Here is a 14,616-nt window from a genome sequence, read left to right on the forward strand (position 1 = left end):
TTTATTGGCAGTCATAGACATTTGTAATACTACTGATTTTAGTTTTGTGTCCTATAAAATAACTATATTTGTAAAACATTAGGACTTCCACAGTTTGTTTGGTATACCGATGGAAGCTTCTCAGTTTCAGATCATTAAATTTGTTCACAACTTTCTTGTTATTAGGAGTATCCCTGGAGACTGTTTTGTCATTACAAACTTCATATTCACTAGGTTCTCACTGAAATATAAGAGGTGAGTTTGTTGATTACTTTGAGAAACTGCATTTGAAAAGCAGTGTGTATGTCCAGCAGCCTATCTTTTTCCCATGGTAGTTTAAAAGTTGTTTTACAGAAACAGAATAAGGCACTGGGTTTTCCATAAACATTTATCTTTGTATGTAAGTATTTTTGTAATCTAAAGATACCTTATTGAAGGCGACTAACTTGCCTTTATCCAAGAGATATTTATTTTAAAATTCAGATTCAGTCTTTTCATTTAGGTATAATGTATACATCCAAAACAGAAATGTCATTGGGTCTTTCTATTCAAAATACACCAATCAATATTCGCTAGACAGTATGTTAAATACATTTTATGCTCAAAACCATATTGTAAATTTCTCTAATTGATTCTGTGTCTTGGATTTCACTCATGGTTCTTTGTTTCCATGCCTCTAGAGGCAACATCTCGTTCAAGATGAAGGCAGAGATAAGATGTATAAGATCTTGAAGACAAAGAAGGGAATTGAGGGAATCAAATTTTAGTCTTATTTCTGCCTGCTTCAGGGTGGGTCAAATATTTCCTGATACTGTTTTTATAGATATAATGGGATATTTTCTCATCTTGTTATTTTTGAGAATATTATATTGCTAAGAAACTTTTAATGTATAAATGCCACGAGTGAATATTTACATACACATATGAATTTATAATGCATATATGTATGTGTATATGTGTAGGTGTGAACCTATAATTTATGTATGAAATAACTATATTCATATTCCTGTTTTAAATAAGCAATGTGTATATAAGAAACTATACATATAAAAATGAAGGTAGAATAGCTATGATTTTGCAAGCATATTATCTCTTCATCCTATTTCCAACTTTCCTAATTCACAAGAGTATAATTCAGTTCTTAACTGGATAACTGTTCAGAACACACTTGTGAAAATAGGATGCACTAAAGTACTTCAGAATATCTTTAGTTCTGATAGATCAAAGGTAACAGAGAAAAGGAAAACAAACAGTTGTGGTTACAACTATCTCATTAAAAATATTAATATTTTAGTATACAGTCAGAGGAGAGAAGTTAATTGAATGGCAGAGAAGCAACAAGTTTCTGCATTAACCTTGAACTGTATGGGAACCCAGAGTGCCAGATTTGTGCCATATGTTATAGCTCCTGACAGTGTTATGTGTCTTTACCACAACACCATCTGTGCTGCTATACCTGAGCAGGGACAGTGGTTGCAAATCGAGAAAAATAATGAACTCTTGCAACAAGTTTTTTCCCTCAGCTCTCACAGCTGATAATATATATTTCCCTTTCATTGGAAAATAAAACATATGCTTTAGAATACATCATTAGGATATCTCTGACTTCTCCTATCTCTTTATTTCTTACATATGTGAAAATTGGGATTTCCATTTTATAAAATAAAGAATAAACTTATGTGTAAAATACTAGGTCTGGGGTTTTATCTCTCTTTACCTTGTAACTCTTGCTGGTGTATTTACCAGGGGCTGTTTTCATGTGATGCTGGCAAACTTGGATGTAGAGGTAGGTTTAAGACCTGATCTCACTGGCTTCCAAGTTGTCATAATCATTTTTATAACTTTAATCTTGGTTTTATTGTTTGTGTATTTATTATTAAATAGACTTTATTCTTGATATTTAGATTCTCACATTTTTATAAGATGGACCACACTATCCTTGTTTTCAGAGTTGTTTTGTTGTTTGTTTTTGTTTTGTTTTTTGAGACAGGGTTTCTCTGTGTAGCTTTGCGCTTTTCCTGGAACTAGTTTTGTAGACCAGGCTGGCCTCGAACTCAGAGATCTGCCTGCCTCTGCCTCCCGAATGCTGGGATTAAAGGCATGCACCATCAATGCCCTGCCAGAGTTGTTTTAAACAAAGTCAATGAACCTGAAGAATATCACATATTGACAAAGGCATGTGGACAACCCTAATTTTCAAGTCATTCTTTTTTTTTTTTTTTTGTGGAGCTGAGGATCGAACCCAGGGCCTTGCACTTGCTAGGCAAGCACTCTACCACTGAGCTAGTCATTCTTAATATAATCTGTCACATTTTGCAACTGTCAAAGAATATGCTATCTTTTCTCTGTTAGCTTCCCCATATTTGTCATAAGTAGCCAGTGAATGAATAGTCGAAATTATTTCTAAAGTTACACATATTCCAATGGAAGAAAAGTAATTCTATTTTCAAGTTATCCATTGTGTTATTTCTTGATATAATTTTATTATCCTACCAAGTACCACCAAGAGAAAAATCAAGATACTTAGAATTATAGTTTTTTATTTTATTAAAACATATAATTTATGTGTGTGAGTGTGTGTGTGTGTGTGAGACAGAGAGAGAGAGAGAGAGAGAGAGAGAGAGAGAGAGAAAGTGTTCACATGCACAAGCCACAGCACATATGCTTATAGACAGAGTAAAAGTAATAAGAGTTTGTTCCCTTCTTCTACCTCATGTGTCTCAGGGACCAAACCCAGAGTCCCGGGCTTGGTTACAAGCTATTTATCCACTGAGAAATATTGCCAGGGAAATAATTTTTTCACTGTAATGTTTGTAGACTCCAAAATAGTGAAGTAAATATAGCTGAGAGAGAAAATGAAATCCAATAACACAGGTCTCTAGCTCCTAGTTCCCTGAGGCAATACTGTGCCCCTCCTATACCCATCACAGCCCCAGAGACCAGGCAGCAGCATCCTACCCCATCCCCTCACCAACCATTCCCCATTTTATGGGGCGATTTTATGAGCCACAGGCTCTAGCTGAATCATTTGGAAGAAGTGAGTCTCTGACCTCCCAGTGGGACATCCCAGCTCTCTAGCTCTTAACCTAGGCCTCTGGGGTACATCCCATGCCCCTACCCCACCCATTACATCCCAAGAAACTAGACAAGAACAACATTGCCACCAACCATCCCCTGCATCACAAGTGACCACCTGAACCATAGGCCCACCTACACTTCTTGAAAAAAGAGGAACTCCAGGAGGCACAGGCTCCGTCTATACAAATTGGAAGAAGAAATGGGTAGACAGCAGTGTAGAATACATTCAACAACATAAAGAGTAATATGACAACACCAGAAACTAGTCATTCTACAACAGCAAGACCCGAACATCCCAACACAGAAGAAGTAGAAGAAAATAACATTAAAAATAACTTTATGAAGATGATAGAGGCCCTTAAAGTGGAAATGAAAAATTCACTTAAAGAAATGGAGGTAAATACAAATAAAAATTTAGAAGAAATCAATAAATCCCTTAAAGAAAGCCAAGAAAAAAAACAATCAAAGAGGTCAAGGAAACCCACAATTAGTAAATGTGACCTTCTGAAACAGAAGATTCTGTGAGGCAGAGGACACAGTCGATAAGATAAAACATCAGCCTACAGAATAGGAAAAGATCTTTACCAATCCCACACCTGTCAGAGGGCTAATTGTAGCTAGAGTTTTCTTGCCTGGACCACAGTCAGGACAAATCTCTCTTACTTTCCAGTCCCACAGTCGCTCAGACCCAACCAAGTAAGCACACAGAGACTTATATTGTTTACAAACAGTATGGCCATGGCAGGCTTCTTGTTATCTGTTTCTTCTATCTTAAATTAACCCATTTCTATTAATCTATAAGTTGCGACGTGGCTTGTGGCTTACCAGTACCTTACATCTTCCTTGTCATGGCGGCAGCTGGCAGAATCTCTCTGCCCAGCCTTCCACTTCCCACAATTCTCCTCCTCCTTGTCCCACCTACTCTATCCTTCCTGCCTGGCTACTGGCCAATTAGCACTTTATTTATTTTAACCAATCAGAGCAACATATTTGAAATAAAGAACATCCCACAGCAGCTAATCTCCAAAATATATAAAGAACTCAAGATACTAGACTCAAAATAGCAAATAATCCAGTTAAAAATTGGGTACAAATCTAAAAAGAGAATTCTCAACAGAAGAATCTCAAATGGCAGAGAGACATTAAAGGAATTGTTCAACATCCTTAGCCATCAGGGAAATCCAAATCAAAAGGACTCTGAGATACCATCAGAGTCCTGTCAGAATGGCTAAGATGAAAAACACTGATGACAGGTTATGTTGGAGAGGATATGGAATAAGGGGAACACTCCTCCATTGCTGGTAGGTATGCAATCTTGTACAGCCACTCTGGAAATCAGCATGGAGGTTTCTCAGAAAGTTGGGAGACCCAGCACTTGGGCATATACCCAAAAGATGCTCAATAATACCACAAGGACACTTGCTCAATTATGTCATTGCAGTATTATTCATAATAGCCAGAACTTGAAAGCAACTTAGATGCCCTTCAACCAAAGAATGGATAAAGAAAATATGGTACATCTACTCAATGAAGTATTACTCAGTGGCAAAAAACAATGACATTGTCAAATTTGTAGGCAAACAGGTGGAACTAGAAAAAGAAATCATCCTGAGTGAGGTAACCCAGACCCAGAAATATATACACAATATGTACTCATTCATAAGTGAAAATTGAACAGAAAGCAAAAGAAAGCCAGGCTACAATCCATCCACAACCTCAGAGAAGCTAGGTAAAAAGGAGGACCCTAAGAGGGACACACATACATCACCCCAGGAAGAGGAAATAGTTAATATCTCCTGGGTAAACTGTGAGAGTGAAAGAAGAGGAGAGGGGGTGGGGGATGAGAACATGAGCAATCAAGCGATCAAGATGGCCAAGTGGGGAGAGGAATGTAGAGAAGAGCAATGTAAGAGATACCTTGACAGAGGGAACCCTTATGGGGTTGGGAGCAACTTGATATTAGGGAAATCTCTAGGAAACTACAAGGATGACCACAGCTAAGACTCTTATCAATAATGGAGAGGGTTCCTGAACTAGTCTTCCCTGGTAATCAGACCAGTGACTACAATTATTGTCACCATAGAACCTATGTCCAGTAAACTGATGGAAGCAGATGCAAAGATCCACAGTCAAGCACTGTCCCAATCTCCTGAAGGTCAGTTGAAGAGCGGGAGGAGGAATTATAGGAGTAGGGGGTGGAGGTTAATATCATGGTGGGGAAATCCATAGTGACTGCTGACCCCAGAGCCTGTGAGCTCAAGGTCTCTGGACTGACAGTTGGGGAACCTGCATGGAACTTAACTAGATCCTCTGAATGTAGACTGCAGTTGTATGGCTTGATCTGTTTGTGGGGTCCCTGGCAGTGATACCAGGATTTATCCTGGGTACATGAACTGGCTTTTTAGAGCCCATTCCCTATGTTGGGATTTCTTGCTAGGCCTTGATGGAAAGGGGTGTTGCTTGGTCCTACAACAACTTGGTTTACCAGCCTTCATTGACTCCTTAAGGGAGTCCTTAACCCCTATGAGAATTGGATGGAGTGGGGTGAGTTGAGGAGAAGGTGGAGATAACAGGAGAAGGAGAAAGAGGAGGAATTGTGGATAATATGTAATATGAAAAAAATCTTAAATTAAAAAGAAAGGAAAAAGAAACATCCATCATGAAATACATATGTAGAAAGGCACATGACCACCTACAAAGGATGGAGGAAAGAAGGTAAAAACAAGGAAAAAAAAGTAGACACTGGAGTATGCAGTTGAACATGATGAAAGGAAAGAAAGAAAACAGAATACTAGTATTATCAATTTAAGCCTTGTCATACATTTGCTGAGAGGGATGAACCAATAAACTTGTTTCACATTTCATTTTGATACATTCCAAAGGAAAAGTAGAGAATCTTTTATTTATACTTATCTGGAAATTTATTTAAAGTTTTGAAGTACAACAAATAAGAATGCTCATTTTTAATTAACAGTATGCATATGAGTTTTGCATCAGCTGATTGGAACATTGTATCAATGATGCTGTAATCATCAGAGCTTTCTACTACACACTTAGTTATGTATGTTCACTGTCCTAGTAAAGCTAACAATCAAACCTTGCTTTGTTTTGTAGGTATGCATCCCCAAAATACTGTGAAGGCTGTTGCAGAAGGATCATAGTTCAAGGCCTGCCTTAATAATATGGTAGTATTTTGTCTCAAAATTAAAGTAAAAACTTGGCTGAGGATATAGCTCAGTGGTAAAGTGTGGACTCTGCAGTCCTTGGATCCATCATCAATACATCTTAACAGTAATAAAAAGGGATTATTAACCCTTTCTCTCTTCTGAATTCATTTGATTTAAGTGTGTGTGTGTGTGTGTGTGTGTGTGTGTGTGTGTGTGTGTGTATGTATGTATATACCATATATGTGCATAGTACCTATGGAGGTCAGAAGAGAGAGCACCCAATCGCCTGGGGAGTGGAGTTCCAGACAACATGAGTGAGCAGTCACATATTTGTGGGAATCAAATGTAGGTTCTCTGCAAAAACAACAAGTGTCTTAATCACTCAGTCAACTCTATAGTATGACTGAATAGAAAAGGAATTTCTTAACACCTCTTCTCTTTAAAATCCATAGTATATGATGCACCAATTTTCGTATTCAACTTGGCAAAATCTTGACTTGGTAAATTAAATTATTTTCAGGCCATAACCATATTTCTCTGTATCCTGGAACACTACACTAATTCTCTTTTAATTTGTTTTTCATAATTAGTTTTTGACATGGGGTCTCATTATGTGATGCTGGCTACTCTTACAGACCTGAACTCAAACTACTCTCTTTCCTCTGGCTTCCAAGTAGCTAAAACTGTTTCTTCAAGTTTATTTGTTAAATGAGCTGAGTTTCTGAGTTGGCTCTATCAAATCATACATCTTTTTTAAAGAGAATTTGGAGACTGTGGTTGATAAAATTAAGGAATAACATCAGTGCTCCCAAGGGTTTGACTTGTCAAAGGTTAATAGGAAACTTATAGCTGAAATTAAAATTCCACTCTAATGAATAGCACATGATATACATGACAAGATAATAAAAAATAGCTCTCAGCATGTTATCTACTTGGTGTGTGCTCAGTAATGAAATAGGAAATTTTCATGCATTATTTCTCTCCTGTATAACTTTCAGAAAAGAGTGGGCATCAATATATCAATTTTACTGATGAAGAATAAGATTCAATTTTAGAAAATTCCTGTCATCCTACAAATATAATGTCATTGCTGTCTTTCTACCCAAGGTTTGTAAGGAAAAAAAATCAAACCTTTAGAAACAAATGTATGACCTACATAGAGAGCCAAAACTGGAGCACTAATCATAAAATAAGCAAGAAATTCATTTCCAACATACTAAGAAATGTAGTGTGTTTTAACTTAAAGAAAATAATCACAGAAGGTAAGAAGTCAGTAATAGTTTTTCTGAGCTAAAATTATAAAAGTTAATGGTAATCTTCAAAGCTTTTATAGGAAATGTTCCAACCTGTTTCAGAAAGAACACATTCTAGTCTACCAAATACTTGGTTTTTTAACCTTCTTTATAAAGCCATTCAATGTGATCCACACACAGCTCAAGTATGGTGAGAGCGTTTCTAAGCCCATTCGCAAACCAAGAACCTATCAATCAATCGTGATTTTGATTAAAGTTATATGTCACATGTGTACATACACATTAAAGTCTCAATGTGAATTTGTACATTAGGTACTCATTAAGTATTCAGAAATGAATACACTTATATGAAATCATTTTCTTAGGCAGCCATTTCTTTAGTGAGTAGATTTAAGCTTAGTTAAATCTTTCCCTCCCCTTGACTGTGAATCCCACTGACTCTTACTGGAAAACAGTATTATATTGAATAGGTATATGTACTTGATATAATTTCTATCCTTGTAAAAAGTTATTGCATATCTGAAATTGCTACTTTTCCTCTCCAATATTGCTGTCATTTTATGGTGTGCTATATAATTAAGATTACTATAACACAGAGGTATTTTCTAGAATTACCACTTCCTACCTATAGTTTATTTTTATTCCATATGATAAATTAACAGAATGCAAAGTATAATTTTAAATCTCCCTTATTTTAGTGAGTCTATTTTGTCTGGAATTTTATTAAAAGTAGTAGTTCAGGTTGAAGTATATAGACTGTATATGTTACATTAGCCTGAATGTTATAGTTGTTTTAGAAAAGCATATAGTTAAATAGAAGCTTTAAAAATTGCTCCAGAATAAGGGAATCATAAGAAAAGTGATATTAAAACTCAAGGTAAACATTACAATGTCTGCAAATTCCTAGATATGACTATCATGGAGAAGCAGTAACAACAGCTTACAAGGGTACAGGGAATAAGACAGGGGGACTGAGGAGAAGGCAGTGGGTATGACATTATCATCACATTTGGGGATAGAATAATGTCATAGCTTTGCACATGTGATTTAATCCTACTGCTTATTTGTATTGTTTTATCATCATTGTTTGACTTGGAATTTGATTTTAGAGAAGACTTCTTGTCATCTAAAACTCTTCTCCTTTCTATATGTTTCAGAGTTTATTTCCTTTTTCTTTATTAACTACAAAGAACTACTAAAGATTTGCTGGTAGCATTGCAAGAAAGGTGTTCCACGCTGAGACTGTACAAATTTTACACATGACTACATCTGGACACAGTACACATCTGTTGTGCTGTTTTAATCTTTTTCAGTCAACTGATGCCCAGTCCTAACGGGGAGTCTTGACAATCTCATCTTAGAGGTGATGAAACTGTGATTGCATCATACAAGTTGAAAGTAGTAGTCACAAGCAGGTAGGATCATGAAAGTAGCTTCTTGGCTTTTTATTTAAAAAGGAAATACTTCCATTTATTCTGCTAATAGTGAACAGAAGAAATACTAGAAATATCTACATATCTAAAGAGTTTTATTACCAATAATGCTGGCCATGACTGAAGGAAAGAACAGTGATAATAAACTTGATGGATAGTTTATGATTTTCCATTCATTCAAACTGCCACCTACTCAAAATGCTGGATTTTCATACTTCTATATTTGAAATATACTGTCAACATTCCACAAGGTACTGGGGAATGACTCTACTATTTCAAATACACATTTTATTTACTGCATATATGTCTGTCTTTTAAATATACAAAATTTACACTGAAGTGAGAAGTATGTGGATTTTTGTTTGAAATATTGTATTTACCTTTCTTATACAAAATGATAAATTAAAAAAGTATAAATGATAAGTATGTTATATAGGTAAATATTAGTAAAAGTTTATATTGAGTATTGTATGCCCATAGGATGGAATAATTTATGATATAATTTCCTAAACTATGACTTTCTAAATTAGCAATTGAGATAAATATGTAAGTTTGTATGAATAAATTTTATAACCCAGATTAAACTAAATGAGTGACATGAACTATAAGTTATTTGGTATATAATATATACAATCTATATAAAAGATATTATATATAAATACATAAATGAACTTAAAAGAACTACAAAGTTTGGTAACTACCCAAATACAATATGAAATCTGGCTATGTCACCGATAAAAATTTTAATTCATATATTGGGATATCAAACAATATAAAAATTTCATCTTCATTATATTTATAGTGCTTATGAGTATACAAACACTAACATGAAAAGATAAATTAGATATGCATAGTAAGATATGTTTGTATTACCAAATATTAAATTAATAAAACACAAATACGTATTATAATTTAATCCAGGAATTAAAGGATGATACAGCATTTGCCTCTTAAGTAACTGAATTGATTTCTTTGTTAAGGAAGAAAAGATAAACTGTACCATATCTCACTAGACACATAAAAGTCTTATTAATATTCTATGATCATTCTTGAATCTTTCAAAAAGATTTATCTTAAATTCCATGTGTATGTCTGTGTGCAAATATGGGTATATGAAATGCAGTTGTCAACTGAGTCCAGAAGAGGATGTTAGGACTTTTGAAGTTAGGGTTATAGGTTGTAGTATGACCTTCCCAATTTGGGTGTTGGGAAGCAAACTTGAGTCTTGTGTAAGAACAATTTGAGGGCTTAACTGTCGAGCTATTTTTTCAGCCACCATTCTTGAATTTTTAAGTTCATAAATTTAAATTTAAGGATGTTTAACTAATTAAATCCTTTTTAATGTTTTGAACGTTATGTCTCAGAAATATAACACAAATACAAATGATCAGATTCTGAGAATTTCTTTTAAATTACTATGAATACAAAAGCATTTTCTACTTCCTATATTCATTCTTGAATCTCATTTTAATGTTAATAGTAAATTACATTTATACATTTGCAAATATGGACACAAGTACAGTTGCACATTGAGGCCAGAAAAAGACGTTATATCCTCAGAAGTTGAAGCTACAGGTGATTCAAAATTCTTGAAGGTCTTTTCTATGTATTAGAACTTAAAAGATATGAGGAAGTTGACAGTCCAAACAGAGCCAGACAAAGCAAAGGGAAGAGGGGAGCACATGTTTGTAAGTGGATCAGAGAGTGGGAGCCTTCAGTCATGGGCATAAAATAAGCAGCCATTGAGTAAGTGAACTACGCTCTACAGAGAACTGAGCAATTGACCTAAAATGGAACCCAAAACTCAAGCCAACAGGTTCTACTGCTTTCATCCTGTATATCATCTTTCTACCTCACCCAACACATACACACACACACACACACACACACACACACACACACACACACACACACACACACACCCCTACCTTTCCTTTTCTCTTTTTTCCTACACTTTCTTTTCCTTTGTTCCTCTCCCAAGGAGCACAGTGGTTAGGTTTTCAGGGTCCCTGTATCTCAGCCTCCAGAGAGACATTCTTTAATTGTAATGCTTGATCTAACCCTTTTTTAAACCAACACTGCCTCATAGTCTCCTATTAGGCCCCTACTGTTCAGATATATGTCAATCTAGTAATAATCATTAGTCTTGCTCTGAGGTTTTTTTATTTGTTCATTTTATATTATTTTCTTGATGTTTTTATCTTTTTTTCTTCTTTCTAACCATACCTAAAACAACTAAGATATTAGTTGCTGTGGATATCACTCTGTATAGACAAAATGCTGATTGGCCAGTAGCCAGGCAGAAAGTATAGGTGGGACAAGCAGAGAAGAGAATTCTGGGAAGTGGAAAGCTGAGACAGAGAGACACTGCCAGCCTCCACCATAAGAAGATATTAAGATACTGGTAAGCTAGGAGCCACGTGACAACTTATAGATTAATTGAAATAGGTTGATTTAAGATATAAGAACAGTTTGCAAGAAGCCTTCCACGGCCATACAGTTTATAAGTAATATAAGTTTCTGTGCGTTTACTTGGTTGGGTTTGAGCAGCTTAGGGACTGGCCGGTGAGAGAGATTTGTCTTAACCATGGGGCAGGTGGGACCAGGAAAAAGCTAGCTACAATCGTGGCAGGGTACACAGTACTATCAGTGACACTTAATTTCATTAAAATGATTATCAATCAAAGGTTGTCTTAGTGTCCTTAAACTGACAAAAACAAACAAACAAGCAAACAAACAAACCTCAAGAGTTTATAGTCAAAGAAGTGAGCACTGCTCTAGCAACTTCCCAAGCCCCAAATGATGACATTACTCTCTATCTCTTTTCACTGAAAAGCGGCTCACTTTTACCTGTGAGGTATCTATATTAGTATAATACAATCTTATTGTTAAGCTTGGTTGAAGTCAGTTTTTCATTGTCAGCCTGCCTTAGAATACATATTGGCATGCTGTGTATCACTTGACACCTTTAGATACCATGTTGTAGTGTGCCTCTTGTTTTCCTAACTTCATACATAAGGAGTTACCCTGAAACACTTCCCCTTCTTAATTTAGTGCTAAGACTTAGAGAATACATGAACATAACTACTTAGTTTCCATGATAAGCCTGGCATTTCACCTTCACATTAACCCATGAAATACTGCTATGGGGGAAAACCCTAGGAATATTAGCACTGGACTAGGCACTGAACACTCCTTTTGGCTCGGGTTTGCAAGAGTTGAGTAGACTTCCACCAGCTTGTTGACTGTGCTGTCCTGGAGGGCCTTTCTCTGGGATCTATGAGTAATGAGCAGTGTTTTGGGAAACTCAGTTTTGAGGGTCACTTGACTGTTAAATCTACCATATACAACCTACAAAACACATTATACTATTTCCAAGTATTTCTTTCTATAAAGTTTTAAGCTCCATCTTGTTACTTTCCATTCATCAAACAAATGAAGTCTATTAAGTCCTTTGACTGTCTGTTCATGATTTCCCTTCTTCTGTCTATATTCTGCATTTTGACCTACATGTTGTTATCAAGGTCAATGTTTGTTACACTTCTTTAGCCAAACCAGGTTTTCTGATGGCTTTAAAAAATCGACATTATATTTTTCTTCTACCAAGAAAAATATAATGTCGATTTTTTCTTCTGACATTTCATTGTAATTTCTTTAAACTAGTGAAGCATTTAAAATAATAAATTATCTTTCACTAAATGTGTGTCTACATCTGACAGCCCCTACTTGGTGCCCAACTCATAGTAGGAAAGATCATGCTACATTGCAATATGTCAAAACTAAAACATACAGATGATGATATACATAATTATAGTTCATGTTAAATTCAAATATTGATGTCAGAAAGTAAAATTATCACCTACTTAAGATTTATCACCCACAATTAAATGTAGGTCAAATTATCACATTTACCAGCAAATTATCAGCTCATTGGCAACATTGTAATGAGCTTTTACAACAGCATCCCATGTGCTAATATGAAAATTCATTCTTTGTTAAAATAAATCCTAACTACCTAGCCTTCCACCTCTGCATTTCTCAGCTACCCCTCCACCATTACCTATTATAGCATCCAAGTGTTCACTAAGGCATTTAACTGAACTAGAATCCTAGAAATACATATACAAACCACATGCCAGTTTCTCCTGCTACACTCTATTCTCTCTTCATTTCTTTCTAAAGAAATACATGTAATTGTGAGATCTCTCTCTGCTTCTTTTCTTCTTTTCTTTGTGTCTCTTTCTGCTTATCCATCCTGCCACCCTGTCAGTTACTATGTGAACATAGTTTTGATTAGAACACATCTGTTTGTACAACCCTCTTTCGATCACCACAGTCACTGATAAATCCATTTAATAATACTTGATGTTCCAGAACTAACCCAAGTTTCCCAATTTCCTGGTTTTTATAACTAGTTTTGCTTCCTATAATGTATTCCTGGCCTACTCTTACTCATTCTTTAGTTTACCTACTGAATTATAAACTACTAAGCCCGAAATATAATCTTCAGCTAAGAGTCTAGCAAACATTTTCCTCTGCACATGTTCAATAGATGTTTCTCAGGATTTTTGTATGCTTTCAAAATATTAAATCCTGAGTGGTATAGAATGATTAGTTTTTATGTTTTTCCTTTGTTTTAAGCATATATCTGCTGATTATCTGCTGAACAATTCTTGGGAATGAAGGCACAGCAGAAAAAAAAAGACTATTATGACTCCAGAACTCTGGCTAGCACAATATTAGGAAAAATACAATAAAAATGAGGTGTTTAAAAAGATAAGTTCAATTTTATTACTACACATTTAGAAAATCAGAATGTATTAAAAGGTTGCTATTTCCTTGTCAATTTAAATTTATCAGTGTTTTAGTTCATCGATGGATTCTTTGTGGGATAAATTATGACACACAATGCAAACTAATTTTTACTTGCAATTCATAGCAACTGTGGAAGATATCTCCAGGAAATCCCTATTTGACCTTGCTGAATGAACATAATGGTCTTCATAACTGATTATCCTATGATACTAATGCAACTTAATGTGTTGTTTAATTCACATAGGAGAATTTATATTCCATTGTTACACAGATGTTTTCTCACTAACTCCTAATTATTTAAAGAAATATAATTGTGGGCTGGAGAGATAACTTGGTGATAATACCTTTACAGAATTTATTTTCCCAGAATAAACACTAACACCTAAACATGGTGGCTGCATGTAATCCCAACACTCATGAGGCAGAGACAGGGAATTCCATGGGCAAGCTGTCTAACTAAATTAGCAGGAATCTATGAGCTCTGGGATCAGCAATACACCCCATCTAATCAACTAAGTTGATAGCAATTGAAGAAGATACCTCATGTCCACATGATGTCTCCACACATATGAATAAATGTGCACATGTGCAAACATATTCATGTTCATGTATATATACACACACAAAGAAAAAAAAAAACTGTGTATATCAAATCAAGTTGCAGCAGACTTATAAAACCATGAGAAGTTATTTTTTAATATTTTAACTTTTATTGATTTCACATCATGTACACCAATCCCACTCATCTCCCTCTCCCTTTGTATCAGCCATATGCCATTGTAGTCCCTTCCCCCCCCACACAAAAAAAATTAAATTTAGAAAATCTCATTGTGGAAGTTGTAGTGTGTCACACGGCATACCTTTTTAGTCCATACATCTTGACTTGCAAAT

The sequence above is a fragment of the Onychomys torridus genome, chromosome 8, assembly GCF_903995425.1.
Source record: "Onychomys torridus chromosome 8, mOncTor1.1, whole genome shotgun sequence".
NCBI lineage: Eukaryota > Metazoa > Chordata > Mammalia > Rodentia > Cricetidae > Onychomys > Onychomys torridus.